The sequence below is a fragment of the Athene noctua genome, chromosome 1 (genome assembly GCF_965140245.1).
Source record: "Athene noctua chromosome 1, bAthNoc1.hap1.1, whole genome shotgun sequence".
Classification (NCBI taxonomy): Eukaryota; Metazoa; Chordata; class Aves; order Strigiformes; family Strigidae; genus Athene; species Athene noctua.
In genome coordinates, this window is record NC_134037.1 from 265,183,885 (window position 1) to 265,201,607 (window position 17,723).

Genomic DNA, 17,723 nt, shown 5'->3' on the forward strand with positions numbered 1-17,723 from the left:
GCAAGTGTTTTAATTGACTTAAAGCCTTTTACTGTATGGCTTTAATTCTGTAGGGAATCTCCTGGGTCTGAAATTTGGGTCTCAGGTGGCACTGCCTGGAGGTTGGGGGTTGGTGGCAGCAGAAATGCACAGGGGACCCCCAGGGCACAGCAGGAGATGTTCCCACATCCCTGTCCCTACTCCCTGTAAAGGGATTCACCAGCACATACTCGGCCCTAAAGCCAGTCCAGGTTGGGGGGGGTTCAGAGCTGAGCGAGGTGAAGAGATGAGAGGCACAAGGTCAGGCCTGAGAGCTGGGAAAAGCTTCAGGGGAAAGCTAAAGATTTAATTAAACAGCTTCTGAGTTATTCCTCAAGACAAGAACTCGGGGAAAAGCAATCCAGAAATAGGCAAAAGCAGCTTTTTTATTCCTGACGAGCTGTCTCCAAGACACTCTCATTTAAGGCAGCGTTTTTCCTGCCTGTGACCGAGTTGGTGGTTTGCTCTCAGCCCTCCCTTTGCCAGGGTTTTCATCTCTTCAGCACAAGAAGGGCTCAGGCCCCTGCCCCCTCTGCCCGGGGCTGAAAAATGAGCCTGGCTGAGCTCTGAGCTGGAGGGGACACCGAGGGGGACAGCTCGGGTGAGGGACATGGGGGATGCAGCACTTTCCGGGGCGCAGAGGGGAAGAGCGATGGGGCAGGGGAGCTGTGTGGGGTTTTCCAGCTGCGACCAGCTGCGTGATGAGTCTCCACCACAGCACGATGAACCCTGACACACCGCTGCAGCACTTCTCCCAGCACAGGGCTCTGCCTTGTTTCACAGAACCCCAGAGTCATCCGGGTTGGAAAAGCCCCTGCAGCTCCTCCAGCCCCACCATGACCCTACCCCTGACCGTCCCCAACTCCCCCAGATCCCTCAGCGCTGGCTCAGCCCGACTCTTCAACCCCCCCAGGGATCCCGGGGACTCCCCCCTGCCCTGGGCAGCCCATTCCAACGCCCAACAGCCCCTTCTGCACAGAAATCCTTCCTCAGAGCCAGCCTGACCCTGCCCTGGGCAGCTTGAGGCCATTCCCTCGGGGCCTGGCGCTGGGGCCTTGGCTCCAGAGACTCATCCCCCCTCTCTGCCCCCTCCTGGCAGGGAGTTGCAGAGGGCCAGGAGGTCTCCCCTCAGCCTCCTCTGCTCCAGACTGAACCCCCCCAGTTCCCCCAGCCGCTCCCCACAAGGAGGATTCCCTGGCTCGGGCCGGTGTGGCATCCCCAGCCCCAGCAATGTCTCTCGACACTCGGCTATCGGCCTGACAGCGGGGGTGGGGGACCCCGTCACCCTCGCCGTGCCCCGCTCCCCCTCTATCACCCACGGGCAGCCCATCACCACCCACACCCTGTGAGCCCCACACCTGATAGCTCCTTGCCGCCCTCGCTGCAACCCGAGATAAAAGCCAGCGCCCGGCTGTGCTCAAGATGTGACAGCCTGTTTTCTGCCCCTGGATTTAGCAGAAATGAGGTGCATCGTTGGTGGGGCTGGGGTCTGGCTCTGCTGCCTGCTGGCATACGGACAGGCATGTCTCCATCCTCACATCAGCCCTGGTATCTGTGGGGTACACTGAATTTTTCAATCATTTTTTTCCCCTAGGGCAAGTGCGATGTGTTACAGGACAGGTTTCCAGGCACACACCCCCCCCCCCCCCCCCCCCGCCTGGTGCCCAGCGGCAGCGCCCACACCAGAGCAAAGGGTGCACCAACACAGCTGGTCAGGAGTGGGGGAGCCGACTCCCAGTCACTGATCTCTGCCCCTCTAGAGATGTGGGGATCCCCAGGTGTGTGTTCCCCAAGGCCCCTGGGCGCTGCCAGAGCAGGAGGCGAGCGGAGGGCAGAGAAAGGGATGGAAAATCAGACCCACAGCAAAGGTCCCTTCTAGGGTCTCCTGCTCATGCAGACAAAATAAATGATTGTGATACCACGGGGTAACACGGTGCCATGAATTCTAGTGCCCTGGTTAGGAGTCCTACAACGCAAAAAGCCCTCAGAGGGTGAGGGACCCCATCCCTCTGCTCACGCACGGAAATCCTGCAATGCCATCGCTCTGCTCTGGCAGTTCAGCTGATCCAGACCTCGGACCCTTGGCGGTTCGCAGTATCCCTGCGGGTCTGCAGGCACAAACACTGCCTGGAGCTGGGGGCTGCCCTGGCTCCCTGTCAGCAGGGAATTCCCCTGGACTCAGCTTCTTTTTGCAAATGCAGCTCTGCTGATGCAGGGCTTGAACTCAGATTTGTCAGCTGAAGGGAGCAGAATGTGGCCAGAAAGACCCATGGCCCAGGGCTGGACCTGGTGCTTTACGGGCCTGGGAGGGGAAGAGCCACAGAGCCGAATAGGTGCTGGCACAGAGGGTCAGGGTCAGCCCCCGGCGCATGGAGGGTCGGGGCTGTGGAGGGAGATCCCCGCGGGAGGGAGCCTGCCTGTGCCAGGCGGGCCGGAGTCCTTCCTCAGGACCTTAGGCTAGAGGCGTGAAACCTCTGCCTCTGAAAATCTGGGGGCTTTTGCAGTGCTCGAGGCACACGTGGCTCCAAATCCCACCGGTGGGCACCAGCGGGCTCCTTCGCTTGGCTGCTGAAGGCGTCCGGTGCTGCCTTCCCCCCACCCCTGCCCGTGTGCCTTGGGGAGCACCTCGCACCTCAGAGGTAAGGCTGCTCTCCTCTCCCCCCCACCTTCCCTCACCTGCGGTCCCAAAGGGAGCCCAGAGTTCCTGGGACAGACCGAGTCTTGCTGTGGGGAGAGCAGAGGAGCCCACTGCTCCGGGAGGACGCCTGGTTGTACTTGTGCTGGGCAGAAGTACAGAATCCCAGGATCATGGAGGTTGGAAAATCCCTTGCAGCTCCTCCAGCCCAACCATGACCCTCCCCCTGACCGTTCCCAACTCCCCCAGATCCCTCAGCGCTGGCTCAGCCCGACTCTTCAACCCCTCCAGGGATCCCGGGGACTCCCCCCTGCCCTGGGCAGCCCATTCCAAGGCCCAACAGCCCCTTCTGCACAGAAATCCTTCCTCAGAGCCAGCCTGACCCTGCCCTGGGCAGCTTGAGGCCATTCCCTCGGGGCCTGGCGCTGGGGCCTTGGCTCCAGAGACTCATCCCCCCTCTCTGCCCCCTCCTGGCAGGGAGTTGCAGAGGGCCAGGAGGTCTCCCCTCAGCCTCCTCTGCTCCAGACTGAACCCCCCCAGTTCCCCCAGCCGCTCCCCAGCAGACCTGTGCTCCAGACCCTGCCCCAGCTCCGTTGCCCTTCTCTGGCCACGCTCGAGTCATTCAATGGCCTTTTTGGGGTGAGGGGCCCAAAACTAGTGGGCACTGATTTAATCAAATCAGTGTGAGGAGCAGGTAACCCTTCACACATTTAAACCCCAGAGACTTCAGAGGAAGGGCAAATGGCTTCGCTCTCCCCCTAACAAGGCTCCAGAATCCTTTTTTCCTCAGCAGCAGGGTAGCTCCAGGGGACCTGGCGAGTCCTCCCCGCACAGCCCCTGCTGCAGGCCTGTAGCTCTGCCTCTCCTTGCCTTGCAGAAGGCTCCCCCAGCCACAGACCCCCCCAAAAACCCCTGGCACTGGATGGGAACCACAAGACCTGTCTCTTGGGTTACAGTCCCGGGGCACTTGCTACTGAAAGATGAACCTGTGAGCAAGGAAGGCTCCCAGGGCCGAGACGTGCACAGCTGAGCTCAGACAAGGACTTTCCTCCTCCCGTTCGGGGCACGGGACCAGCTGGGCACCTTTCCTGAGGGGGTTACGTCCCCCTGATGCCTTTCCAGCAGCCAGCGCTGGCAGTGGGCAGAGCCAGGCCTGCTTCTGAGTTGGCACTTGGGTTTCGGAAGGAGAGAGCGAGGCTTGTACCCAGCCTGGCACCATCCTTATTCAAGTGGCAAAAGCAGCTCTGAAGGGGGGGGGGGGCAGCCTGGGCAACCCCCCTGCGGCCGCTGCCCGGGGGCTGCCTGCGCCATCCACCCCTCCCCTGGGAGCAGACCCTGCCCCGAGTGCTGGGGCAGACCCTCTGCCAGCCGCCCCGCCAGAGGCCGAGGGGCCCACCCAGTGCTCCCAGGACTGGTGGGTGAATCAGGGACTGGCCCGAAGGCCGTTACTGGTTTTGCCCCGCTCTCCACAGCACCAAGCCGCCATCCCAGCATCGTGCCCTTGGCGGATCCCCCCCTCCCCGGGAGCCCCAGATAACGGCGTCGCTGTGGGGCTGAGCTGACGGTGGCCAGCAAACATCCCACAGACCCCGTGTCACCCCATTTCGCACTGGACACTTTATTTCGAGGGTCTTTTTCGGAGAGGCAGCTCTGAGGCCAGCACGGCTCGAGCCCGTGTTCTGCCGGGGGCTGTTTCAGCTGTTTCGGCCGAACGGCTGGGGCTGCCCCGCCGCAAACGGAGCGCGATGAGCTCGCAGGGTGCTGAGTCACGGAACCTCTCCCAGCGCGGGGCTGCGGCGGGGCGATAACTCGGGCGGCACAAACAGGAGCCCGGCTGGGCACAGATAAGGCAGCCCCTGGCCCGGGAGCAGCTTCCCCTTTATGCTGTGTCAGACTTCTGACACAGCAGAAAATATTTCTGCTGAGGCAGTGTGGCAACCACCTGAAAAAATATGCTGCTTTTTTTTTTTGCTTTTTTTTTTCTTTTTGATTTTTCTTAGCAGGACCAGGAGCGAGAGGGCGGCCCTGGGTTGCCCACCCTGCTGGTTCTCATGGCTGCCCTCGTCTCTCGGAGCCCCTGGCGGGCTCAGGTGACTCATATTCCCACAGGGTCGGTGGGACGTGTCCTGATAACCCACCCCCTCGTCTTCATGCTCCCCTCCTGCCCCGCTGCAAGTCTGTGTGTGGGGTGGTGATGCTGAAATGTGCTGGCTGCTTTTGAAACCTTCCCTATTTCCATAGGAGGGGGAAGTACATCGCCTTCACCCCCCCCACCCCCACCCCCCCCAGAAAGGCTCTGGGGTGATCAGAGGGCTCCCCCCTGGGAAGTTTCTCCTCGTGGGGAAACTGAGGCACCGAACAGGGCGGCTGCTCACCCAAAGTACCATGAAATGCTCATGGCAGGGCAGGACCCCCCTCAGGAAAAGGGGGTATTTGCTGTCCCGTGCCCTCCTCCTCCCCCAGGGATACAAGATGATATAATCTCCCTCAGCCAGGCCCCCGTCAGCCGATGCCAGGCCAGGCTGGTGTTTGTGTCACGACCCCGGCCGTGCTCTGGGCGAGCTCCCGCGGGCGCTGTAAAGCTGGTCCCTTCCTCTGGGATCGGGCAGCTTTGGGATAAATGTGGTTTAGGGTGAGCCACGGCACAGAACATTTGTGTTTGGAAGCATTAAACTGCCCAGGCTGAGCTCAAAGAGTACGAAACCCAGCTGAGATCTTCGTCCCGGGAGCTGGCATGAGCCCCGTCCCCACCGCAGGCAGCGCGGGCCAGGGGTCACTCAGGCCTTTGGGCTGGCGCAAAGGAAAGCAAACTTCTCTTTCCAGGCAGGGAAACTTGGGTTTTCTTGGAGTTTTTGTTTGTTTTCCAGGCAGGGAAATATGGATTTAAGGAAGGGAGGGGGAAAGAAAAGCAAGGCTGGCCGAGCCACCCTGCAAGAGTTGCTGGGGCAGAGCCGGCTCGTTGCCCCAGCACCCCCCTGCCCTTCCCCAGTTTGGGTGATGATTCTCCAGGCTGGGTTTGTGCTGCTAATCGGGGGCTTAATCCAAAGCCGCTCTCAGAAGTACAACCCAGGTTTGTTTTTTCCCGAGCAGAGCAGAGCTGGGGGGACTGAGCTGCCCCCCAGGCCTGGCTGCCCCCACTCTTTCCCAGAGGCGTGCCCAAGCCCCAGCAGCAGCAGGGCTGCTCCCCTGCGCTTTGCACTCTCATTTGCACACCAGCACGGCGTGTGAAAGCCCCTTGCACCCACCGCCCGGCTCTGGGTCCCCGGCCCGCGGGGCCCGTCCTCTTGCGGTGACAAACCATGGTCAGAAACCACCCGCGGAGGCTGGGGGGGGAACGGGGATCCTGGCAAGGGGCTCGCTGCTCCCTGTGCCCGCAGCGGTGGATTTTGCTCCTGAGCTGACCCTGGTGATAAAAAACAGGGCCTTGGATGGCCAGCAGCTGAGCAAAGGGGTGAGGGCAGTGTCCCCCTGCCCCAGCAAATGTCCTGTTCTGCGCTGCTGCCTGCGTGTGCTGCTCCAGCGACCCCCGCTCCCCAGTCCAGTAAATCTCTCTGTTAGCAAAACCCAGTCCTGCCTCCCCAGCAGCTGCCTCCCCGGGGAGGCCTCACCCTGCCTCCACCGAGACCAAGGCAGCGGCGGCTGCATTTTCTGTTTTTTCTGGGCTGGGATCAAGTCCCTTCCCACACCTTTTGGGTCTGAGGAAGTGCACGAGGACAGACTGTGTGGGTGAATTCCCTATTTTCTTCCTTTTCCTCCTCTGTACCATTTTCCTCCTTTGTTCTGACCCCACTGCAGTGCCCAGGGACTCCCACATCCACCGATTTTAATGGAAATCATCCACCTGCACGGGCATTCAGGAGGCTGGTGCCTTCTCCTTGCACGTTTGGGCACAGAGACAGCAAAGCCCTTTGGAGCTGGTCTGGACTGGGAAGGCTCTAACGTCACCTCCAGGCACCCGGGTTTACAGAAATTGGTTCAGCTCTGCTCTGCTGTGGGAGGAACTGGGAGCAAGAGGAGATCCTGGCTCAGTGGAGTGACTCGTTCCTCAGCGTGGGTGAACAGTCAGTGCTCGTGCTTGAGCAAAATCCCCCCCTTGACAAACCACCAGTTTTTGTGTGCAGCTGTGGAAATTAAACCCGGGTATCCAGAAGGGGAACACGGTTTGCTTATCTCAGTTAAACTCTGAAAACAAGGCACCTGCCACCACCCCCGGGCCACGGCCCAGGCGGGACCCGCTGTGCCCGTGGCGGGGGAGCTCAAGGCTGGTGCTCAAGCCGCTGCCTCCAGCCTGGCTTGTTCCCCGCCGGGGGGTCGTGATGGCCGCGGTAACAAACCTCCATCAAAATGACTGCACAGGCACAAACGGTTTAGGTCTTTAAAGTTAACATTTCCCTAATGCAATTCCTCCCTGCAATAAAAATGCATTCACCGTATCCCTGTGCACCATATTTCTTCATTACTGTTTTACCAGTGGGGGAAGATAGGCCCCAAAGAATACAGTAATAAATATAACTTTAGGAACTGAAATCTGACCATCTTCATCCACGCCAAGGCCCTTGAGCTACAATGTTCAGCACTAAATATTCCATTTCCCCCCCCTCACCAGCAGTGGCCATTAAAGCATTTTGTTCTCATCATTTCCTCTAGTCAGATGAAATCCTCCTGTGGCATTTATTTTATTATCGTGTTGTTTTCAAAACGCTTCATCCATCAGTGCACCAAGCACTGCAGTAAAATCCATTCCCAGCTTTAGAGAGACCCCCATGAACCTTCTGCCTCTCACAAGACCCTTTCTGAGGGCTGAGAGGGGATTTAAATCACACCGAGACATGCTGCCGACCCGAATTAAAGCATCGTTCCGACACCGCAGGGCTGCCTGCCCCACACGACACGACTGGAGCGGGAGGTCTGTGCAGGGAAGACCCACGCAGAGCTGATGGGGATGGAGGTGGATGTTCCGGAGCATCTTTTCTGGCCAGACCGAACTCAGCGTGTCACCCAGGGGCGTGCTCGTGCCCCGGTCCCTGAGGACCATCTCAGAGTGGTCGCTCAAATCCCACCACTCCAGCGGCTGCACCTGGGGGCTCCGCACCCCAAAGCACCCCAATGGGAGGACTAAAAGCTGGGCAAGTTACCACAGGGGCTTGGAATGACCAGGGCAGCTGGAGGGGAGCTGGGATGTTCAAGGGGGCATTTTGGGGACAGCCGGGAAGGGGGGGTGCTGCTGAGTTGAGGCTCATCCAGCCTTACCAGCCTGAGCAGTGCTGGGCTCCGGGATGTGCTGCTTCTAACAGGGCAAGTCAGACACCCACATCTCCTTGGTCTTCACCCCATTCCCAGTGAGGCTGATGGTCTGGGTGGCCCAGGCTGGCCAGCAGGACGTGGACAGGGTGGCAGACAGTGGTTCTGAAATGGTGGATGAAGAAGAAAGCTGGAAGGTGAGAGAGAGCAGAGATGCAGATGTGGGACCATTCAGATGAGGGTCCCACAGGGACGAAAGAACTTGAGACAAGAGTTCCTGGAAGGCAAACCCTGCACATCTTGGAGAACCAAGATCATAGAGTCATAGAATGGTTTGGGTTGGAAGGGACCTTAAAGATCACAGAATCACAAAATCATCTAGGTTGGAAAAGACGTTGAAGATCATCTAGTCCAACCATTAACCTAAGCAGATCATCTGGTCCCAACCCCCCTGCCACGGGCAGGGACACCTTCCACTAGAGCAGGGTGCCCAAAGCCCCTTGGCCTTGAGGTATGACCTGACGTTGAAGACATCACGCAGCACCGCAGGAAGGCAGTTGTGACACCACGGACACTGCTTGTGGCTCTGTCAGCACAAGCCACCTCTGAGGGACTCCAAGATGGGCGCCAGGGATCAGGTGTACGCCAGCTCTCCCAGTACGTGAATTAGGAGCCCTCCGGAGAAGCACATTCAGAACAAGCATGAAGTGGTGGCTCTAGATCTTCTTGCCATTGTGTGTGGCAGCTACCAAAATTAAAATTCAAATGAATGGTGGAAGAAAAAAGTCCTTCCTGGGCTATGATGTATATATGAACCGGTTCTGGCTCAGGAATCCTCTAGAACACAGAGTGCTGGAGGAATTACTAAGCACACTTGCCCTGTTCGTACGTTCTTCTCTTGGCACCTGTTCAGGGCCGCTCTGGGGTACAGGACACAAGGCCACATAGCTCCGGTCTAACCCAGAGACCAGGGCCCTGTTCCAGAGTTTCCTCCCACACCCACAGAACTGAAGTGGGGCTGGGAACAACCTTTAGGACTCATCTGCCCAGCACCCCGCCCCAGAGCAGGAGCTCCTTTACCCCAACCACGCCTCTGCGCGGAGGGGGAGGCCAGGGGGAGGAGGGGGCATCTCTGGAAGGGGTCTGCAGGGCGCATCCATCCCCTGCCCCCACCAGCAGCACGGTGGCACGGTGCAGAGCGGCGCCGCATGCCAGGGCCGACCTGTGTCACACAACCCGTGGCCAAACATCACGCGGCCGCTTGTTCCCTTACCCCTGGGCAGGGGGGAGAGAGCCCGAGGGGTGAGGGGAAGGAGGCTCAGCTTGAGATAAAAACAGTTCCATAATTGAAAGAAAATAAAATTAAAGTAATAATGATAATAATACTAGCAAGAATAGAAAGTACAAACGGGTAAGGCACAACGTGGTTGCTCACCACCTGCTGAGCAGCGCCCAGCCTGTTCCCGGCCAGTGACCCCAGAGGAGAGAGAAACCTGAAACCACCATCCCCAAACCCGAGTGGAGCCTCCCGATCAACCCTCATCTGTATACCCTCGGCATGGTGCTGGATGATACAGAATATTTCCTTGGCCGCGCTGCGTCCTCTGGCCGCGCTGCCCCCCAGCTCCTCGTGCCCCCGCGCGCAGGCAGGACATGGGGAGTTGAGGTGGCTGATTTTTTACCAACAGCTAAAAACATCAGTGCGCTACCAACATCCTTCTCCTGTCAACTCCCATGCTGAGTGCAAAACACAGCACTATTCTGGCTACTAAGAAGGAAGGGAAAAAAACCCCAGTGAGCTCTATCCCAGTCAAAACCAGGACAAGCTGGTGCTGTGGGGTTAATGCATCTGCTCGGAGCTGAGAAACCAAGAGCCCTCCTGCTCCCAGGCCAGCCCTCTCCCACGGGGGCTGCTCAGGCTCTTCCATAAATCCTCCGTGCTGCAAGCCCTGAGGATCAGGAGCAGGCTGTGCCCGAGCTGTGGGGAGTGTGGGGTGGTGGCGAGCGAAGCAGGTGAGTGGGTCCCGACCCCGACAGGGTCCGTGTGCGTCTGCCAACACCCCGTCACCCTCCTGCGGGCCAGCTCCTCCCAGCTACCCAGGTGGGTGCTGCTCCAAGGAGCTGTGCTCTGTCCCCTGTTGAGGGGGGTGGCACGGAGATGGGAGCCCCCAGACCCTCACGTGTTCCTGCTCGCAAAGGGGAACACGCAGCCCCGCGGCTGCCCTCACCCTAGGGCAGGGCGCAGCCCCTTTCCCTCACAGTTTTGGGGGGACACTGACTCCCAGTGACACCCTGAGGCGCATCTGTGGAATCTGTCATTTTCTGGAGTACTTCCGACTCCAGAAATTAAAACGAGTCATCTCCAAAAGGGTTCACCCTTCTTCCGGGCTCTTCCCGCCAGGCTGTGACACAGGGGAGCTTAGCAGGGACCTGGTCTCAAATTTGGGAGGGTCTGGCCTTCTGCCAGCCCAGCCCCAGCTCACACTCTCCTGTCCCAGCTCGGGGGGGGGGAGCTACTTTTTGTGCCGTAAAAGGCAGATGAGACAAGGGAGACCCCCAGGTCTTCGTGCACCCCCCCCCCCCCCCTTAGCACTAAAGCACAGCCAGAGCTCTGGAGGGAGACATGGGGCGAACCAGAAATTTAGGGCGATTAAAAACAACCTCTGACAGGTCCTGTACTCTCAGGGTGGAGACTGAACTGGGAATTAGAGCAGCTTTAACTGATCCGTTTGTGTCTGAAGATAACTCCCCCGTAACTCCTCCTTCTGCCCCTCCATGTGCTGTGGGGATGATCTCTGACACTCTTCGCGTGGGGGCTGGAGAAAGCTCCCCCCATGCTAAACTCTGCAGCTGTGTGCAAGGCCAGGCCAAACCCTGGAACCCGTCCTGGCTTTGCGGGGATCCAGGGGTGCTGCTTCGGGCCAGAAACCTGCACACCGAGATGGGGAAGGGCAGAGATACGCGGTGGGTTAGAAGCCGTATGAGTTTGAGGGAAGAATGGCAATAGTGCTGCAATTTTCTGAAGAGATAGATAGATTAGGTATTTTTAAATGCGATGATTTTAGTTTCAGAAACTTTTCTAGCCTTACAGGTGGATATTCCAGAGAAGGTGACATAAACCTCCATCACAGATCTCACTTGGCTGTCCAAACCAGTCGTTTCCAGAGCAGTTTCTGAAAACCCTCTTAGGCACCCTCATCCCCCCCCCTTCCTCCCCGTGGCTTCCCGGGGGATGTCCTTACGGGACAGGCTGGGGGCGAGACCTCTCTGGAAGATGTTTGGAAGCCGACGTGGAGCACAGCAAGCCGAGGCGGGGCTGTGGACCCTCGGTGACCCCCACTGATTCATGCTGAGGGTGCTTCAGCTTCGCTCCCTGCAGCCCCTGGAGGAACACCCAAGGGCGCAGGGGAACGTCTGTGGCAGAGGCTCCTTCGGGGACAGACGTGAGGACCAGAGTGAGGTGGGCAGAGACGTCCCGGGGAGAGGACTCTAGAGATGACAGCCCTTGAGGCCTGTCCCCATCCCTCCTGGCAGAATGAGTTTACAGAAAGAAAACTTTCTGCAAAAGCCGTTCCATCTCCCCTCCCTGTATTTCTGGTGGGAGGATGCCCAGGGACACCCACCTTTTATACGATGTCCTCGCAATTTCCAGCTTACATTTACCCATGTACAATTCACACATGTTGATTTGTGAGTAATCACAGTCCTGCAGCTTAAGCAGACTGTTTTTGCTCTGTGTGTTTGCAGATGGCCTGTGTTTTGTTGGTCTGAAAAGGCCAACTGCTCTCCGTCCCTCAGAAAGTGGCTGCATCTCCCCAGGCAGAGCAGTGTCCGAGCCGTTACCGGCTCCTTTCACCGGAGACCCCCGGGAAAAGCCCAACATTCAAGAGCAGAGCTCACCACAGCCCTCCCTAACTGCAATGTCACTTCTCTCTCTCGACTGACCTTTACACGAGCTATCACAGATTTTTTTTTTTCTAGAAATTCATTCACGCCCCTGCTACACCAGGCAGCCAGAAGCAGGACCTGCCTGCACTGTGTCTCCACGCAAACAGGCGGTTTCTGTGTCGGGGCGCAGCAGGGGCGGGTGAGCACGCTCAGACTGCGTCCGTGCGGCTCCTGCCCAGCTGGGCAGCAGCTCGGCCCTGAGGGGCTCGCTGACCCGGGGCTCACACTGCAGGGCCCCCGCTCTACCCCTGCCTGTGGCTGGCGACCCTGCTGGCTTTCGTTCCAGGGCAGCTCTTCAGGGATGAGATGGAGCATCCTTGTTTTACCCCAGTCGGGACCAATGGCAGCCAGAGCAGGACTCTCTCATTCTCTCTGGGTGGTTTTCCAGCATGGGAAACCGCTCGGACGTGGTTGGCCGTTCCTCTGTGCTCTGCCTACCTCCTGGCCCTCCTGGGGAACTCGGCCGTCCTCTCCGTCATCAGGGCAGAGCGGCGCCGCCACACCCCCATGTATCTGCTCCTCGCCGCCCTGGCGGTGGCCGACCTGGGCTTGTCCACGTCCACCTTCCCAGCCGTGCCTGGGGGCCAGGGCGATCAGCCTCGGCGCCTGCCTTGCCCAGATGTTCTTCATTCACGCCTTCGCGGATGTCGAGTCCGCTGTCATCTGGCCATGGCCTTCGAGCGCTACGTGGCCATCTGCCACCCCCTGCGATACCCCTCCGTCCTCACCAGCTCCGTGACCACCGAGATATGCGTGGCCATCGCCGTGAGGAGCACCCTGGTCCAGTTCCCACTCCCAGTCCTGCTGACCCGGCTGTGCTTCGCCAAGGTCAGCGAACTCTCCCATCCCTACTGCCTGCACCCAGATGTCATCAAACACGCAGGCTCGGATGCAAGGATTACCAGCACCTACGGCCTTTTTGTGCTGCTCTCCACACTAGTTTTGGACTTGCTCTTTGTCCTCCTGTCCTATTTTCTCATCCTGAAGACCATCCTGAACACTGTAACGTGGAGGGAGCGTCTCAAAGCCCTCAACACCTGCATCTCACATATCTGTGCTCTCCTGGTCTTCTTTATCCCCATGATCTGCCTGTCCATCATGCACCAGTCTGGCAAACACGTGTCCCCCCAGGCCTACGCTTTCATAGCCAACCTCCATTTCCTCGCCTCACCCATCCTGAATCCTATCGTTTACAGTGTGAAAACCAAAACCATCCGCAGAAGGATGCTGAGGATGCTCTGCCAGGGAGGGGTCTGCAAGTCCAGGGTTGCCATTGGCCGGTAAAGCCAACATGGTGGCCACTGCCAGCTGTCTTATGCAAGGTTCAAACTCCAAGAAGACCAGCCAGGAGAGAGGAACACGCCAAACACTTCTGCTGGTGTAAGGATACGTGACAAGTAAGGATATAAGGCAGGGAAAAGGTATATGGGAGGTGAAGGATAGATAGCTCCCTGCGACGCAGGAGCCGTGGTTTGTAAGGATTTCTGGTTAAGGGCTCTTCAACATATAAACAGAGGCCAAAGACAGGAAAAGTAAACCACACCTACATACACAAACCCCAGGGGATAACGGAGGCAATAACTCAGACCACAACCTTCAGGTCAGCGGCTGAAGGGCGGCTGGAGGAGCCAGGAGGAGAGAGGTTCAAGCAGAACTGCTGGAAGGGGGAACGAAAATTCACAGGGAAAGAGCAGACAGTGCTGGATATTCGCCGGGCCTTGTGTAAAACTTGATGTGGGATGATTTAAGGGGCTTGTGGACATGTGCAAAATGTATTAGGGGATGTTTAGAGAAGGCCCAAAGGCAAGGGAAAGGAGGGGTCCAGGTGAGTCAGGAAGGAACCAGCATGGGAAATGGAGGGGACTGGTAAAGGGGCCACCTGAGCCAACGCACTCGCCTGGCCACGCTCCTGATCACCGCAGCCTGTCCTGTCTGTCATTAAACTCACTCCTAGCTCTGTTCTGAGCGGCCTCACTGCCTGCGTACGGGGGCACACGGGTGAGACTTGGTGACACTGAGCTGCACTAATGGACGGGAAGAGACTAGAACCTGGAAAGACCCAAGGCTGGAGCTGTAGAGTGGACAAAGGGGGCCCGGGGTCTGGGCGTGGATCTGGACAGGCGTCTGGTCTGAGGGACCCGCGGACACAAGAGTGGTTGTGAACCAAGCGGGCGAGGGTCGTGTCCTGTCCTGACCAGCCGTCGGGGAGGAGCGGTGCTGGGTGTGCTGGCCATGTCTACGTCAGCATTGCTGGTGTCACTGTGGGTGCCAGGACAGGCACTGCCCTCTGCGACTGTCCCTTCGGCCACCTGGGACTGCGGTGGCCCCGGGGACGCCCAGCTGGCCACTGGCCCTTGGGCCTTGGCCCACTGTACGTGAGGGGGAGGATGAGTGTGGTCAGGAGCAGAGGGGGCCGGGGCCAGCAGGGTTCACCCTCCCCAGACACAGCTGGCCGGCGCCCAGATGGGGGGCTGTTGACAGAAGCAGCCCCCAAGGTCTGCAAGGGGAACCCCTTACACAAACCACTGACCTTTGGGCCCTCAGACATCCCCAAAAGCATTGTCTTCTCTTTAAAACACAAGTGCTTCCCTCCCTCGGCTCGTCTTTGTCTCACCTGGAGCATTTTGCCTGGGTTAGGCCACACCACCAGATTTCCTGAAATAACCGTCATTCCTGAATTAACATGCACTAATTAACATGCTGGCGTTTCCATCGGGCACGGCAGCACCACGCCAGCCCAGAGCAGCTCATTTCGAAGGCTGATTTCTTCCCCCTTGAGCTGATGCTGTTCTCCTCCAGCTGCCCCAGAGGTGCAGCCCCTGTATAAACTGCCTGCCCTTGGAAGGATGGTTTAAACAGTTAAGAACTGGTTTTGTGTTTCCTGCCGGCGTCTGTTAGGGACTGTGCACCCAGCACCGCAGCAGGGAAGATCAGCATGACTTTGGGGCCCGTTACTGGGAACTAGAAGTATTTTAACAAGTGGTCCAGTGGATTCCCCCAGGCTTAGACCCCTTGGCACACATCTGCATGTCCCATGAAGACACGTAAGTGCATCCTCCCACATATAATGGAATTACAAGCCCCAACTAAACACCCTGGAGACCAGTAATTCTGCTTCTTCCAGCATCACAGTTTTGGGCCATTCTCATCCTCATGAGGACAGGGAGGCTCCACAGAGAGACCTGGATAGATCGGATCCGTGCCAACGTCAGTGGGATGGGCTTCAACAAGGGCAAGTGCCAGGTCCTGCCCTTGGGCCACCACAACCCCCTGCGTGGCTACAGGCTGGGGGAGGGGTGGCTGGAGCTGTCTGGGGGAGAAGGGTCTGGGGGTTCTCACTGACCAGCACCTGAACAGGAGCCAGCAGCGTGCCCGGGGGCCAAGAAAGCCAACGGCCTCCTGGCTTGGATCAGCACCGGTGTGACCAGCAGGAGCAGGGAGGTGACAGTCCCCCTGTGCTCGGCACTGGGGGAGCCACACCTGGAGGTTGTGTCCAGGTTTGGGCACCTCAATCCCAGAGAGATCTGGAGGGGCTGGAGCGAGGGCAGAGGAGGGCAACGAGGCTGGGGAAGGGCTGGAGAATCAATCCTGTGAGGAGGCAGGGCAGGAGCTGGGAGTGTTCAGGGTGAGGAGGAGGAGGCTGAGGGGAGCCCTCATCCCTCTCTGCAGCTCCTGACAGGACATTGCAGAGAGGCTGGGGCTGGGCTCTGCTCCCAGGGGATCAGGGACAGGACAAGAGGGAACGGCTGGAAACTGCCCCAGGGGAGGCTCAGGCTGGGCAGGAGGAGAAAATGTTTCCCAGCAAGAGTGGTCCGAGAGTGGAACAGGCTGCCCAGGGAGGGGGGAGTCCCCATCCCTGGGGGGGTTTCAGGGCCGTTGGGATGAGCTGTGGGGGATGTGGGGCAGGGGAGAACTTTGTAGAGTCGGGCTGAGGGTTGGACTCGCTGATCCCGAGGGGCTTTTCCAACCTGAAGGGTTCGGGGATTCTGCGACTCAATGACAAACTTCTGCCCGATCCCTGCTCACGGGTCAGACCCGCTGTGCTCCTGCTCAGAGCCCTCCCCAGCCGCCCCCCCCCCCCCCCCCCCCCAGCACGTTGTGGACGGCGAAGGCTCCAAAAGCAGCAGGAAGAATTCACCGCAGAGCAATCCCTCGGTCCCGAGCAGGGGCAGCGCGGCTCGTTGCTTCCCTCTGCTGGGGGTGGGATGCGGGGTCCGGGACGATGCTCCCGCTCCTCCGCCCCCCCCGCCCCTCCCGACGGTCACAGCCCACGGGGGGATGGAGGGGGGGGGGTGTGGGGGGGTCTCCTCATGCAGACGAGGGGGGGGGCACATCGCCGCTTTGGAAGCCACAAACCCGTGGGGTCACACAGGTTGCCCCACAGCAGCCGCACCCCAGAGGTTCCGTGTCCCACGCCAGGACCGCTCACACCTCCTTTTCGTCTTTCTTTTCTCATTTATCTCCTTCTTCTGAAGCAGGGAGAGTCCAGAAGTCAAGTCCCCAGGAGAGGGTCCTCACCTCGGTGGCTTACTGGCGGCATTTTGCAGAGGAAACCCCCCCGACAAGCCTCTGTCAGAGGAAGGATGCGTGTGCACAGAGACCTGCCCCCCCCCGAATACAGCCGCTGCATTCATTTGATTTTGAGACATTTAGGTCAAACCCCCAGAAGCTGAGGAGCTCAGTACCCTGCCTGCTTTTCCGCCCTGAGCTGAAGCTTCCCACCAGCGTGGGAAAGGAGAGAGGAACCCCTGAAAGCTGCTGGGCAATGACAAAACGCCCCAGGTTGGGGGAGAGAAACGAGGTGGGATCAGCCCCCACCCTGAGACCCCGTGAGGACGATGTGCCACGGCTCCCACAGCAACAGGCGCCCAAGAGAGGTGCGGGACGTAGGTAACTCCAGCTTTACCAACATAAAATGGATTTTCAGGTGTTAGAAAGCATCAGTCTGCCTATGCCACAGATAGGTCAAGTGGGTCACCCAAGCTTAAGGACCTGATTTAATTAAACCCACAAATTCTTACCCTAGAGTCAAGCCGAGCCAGGGGTTATGTGCTACGACACCTGTTCTGGGCTGGGCAGCCGTGAGGCATGGACATGCCAAAGCTGGGGACAGCGACTTCGGGGGGCTTGAAAATCTAATCTTGAAATGTTGATTCCCAAGATATTGGGTCACAATTTTCCTGAGAAAGAAAAGGAAAAAGAAAGAAAGGGAAAAGAAAATATCTGGCTGAAAAAGAAAATATCTGGCTGAAGTCAATCTGCCTGGTTTTATTTCAGCAACTACATTTAGATTTAGTGCTTTATCCAAGGTACCCGAGTTTGAGTTTCTTTGTACTTTCATTAACTTCCACTCCCCCACAACCTTTCTTCTCACTCACTCATTGCCCATTCCGTTTGCTCATATTGCTTTTTCTGTTTATGCCCCCGAAGAGGCCCCCGCAGGGTCCAGGGCGATGCTGAGCAGGCAGAACCGAGAGCTGCTGCGGCGAGCAGACACGTGGCCTCCATCCATCCCCAGCAGAGCCGGGCTGGAGGCTGCGACCGCAGCAGACCCTGTGTCCTCCCGGTAGGGTTGGCGGAGGGGGGGGTCAGCATCACTCACCCCACTGCCTTTGGCCACCCTGCCTCATCCTCATCCCGCAGGCGGGGGGGGCCACGGTGCTCCCACGGCTCTGTGTGCTCTGCCCCGTGCCGTGAGCCCCAAAGGAGAGGCAACCTCCCACCGGGCAGCTCTCGTCAGAGTTCCACTCCAAACCCCCATAATTCCATACATTTTCCACCCCATTTGTCCGAGCAGCACAGACCAGAGCTCTGCCGCTCCCAGCTCCATGGGACCCCCACAGGATGCGGGGCAGCGTATAAATATTGCCACCCCCTGCCC

At 58.7% G+C, this 17,723-nt stretch overlaps 1 protein-coding gene and 1 pseudogene across 1 annotated transcript in view; one reads left to right on the forward strand and one right to left on the reverse strand.

Moving 5' to 3' along the window:
* The window catches only part of LOC141958828 (olfactory receptor 51E2-like), a 138,327-nt gene that overhangs the window by 69,847 nt on the left and 50,757 nt on the right, over nt 1–17,723 (reverse strand). The window lies entirely within an intron of this gene.
* On the forward strand, nt 8,002–13,126 carry LOC141971393 (olfactory receptor 51I2-like; annotated as a pseudogene).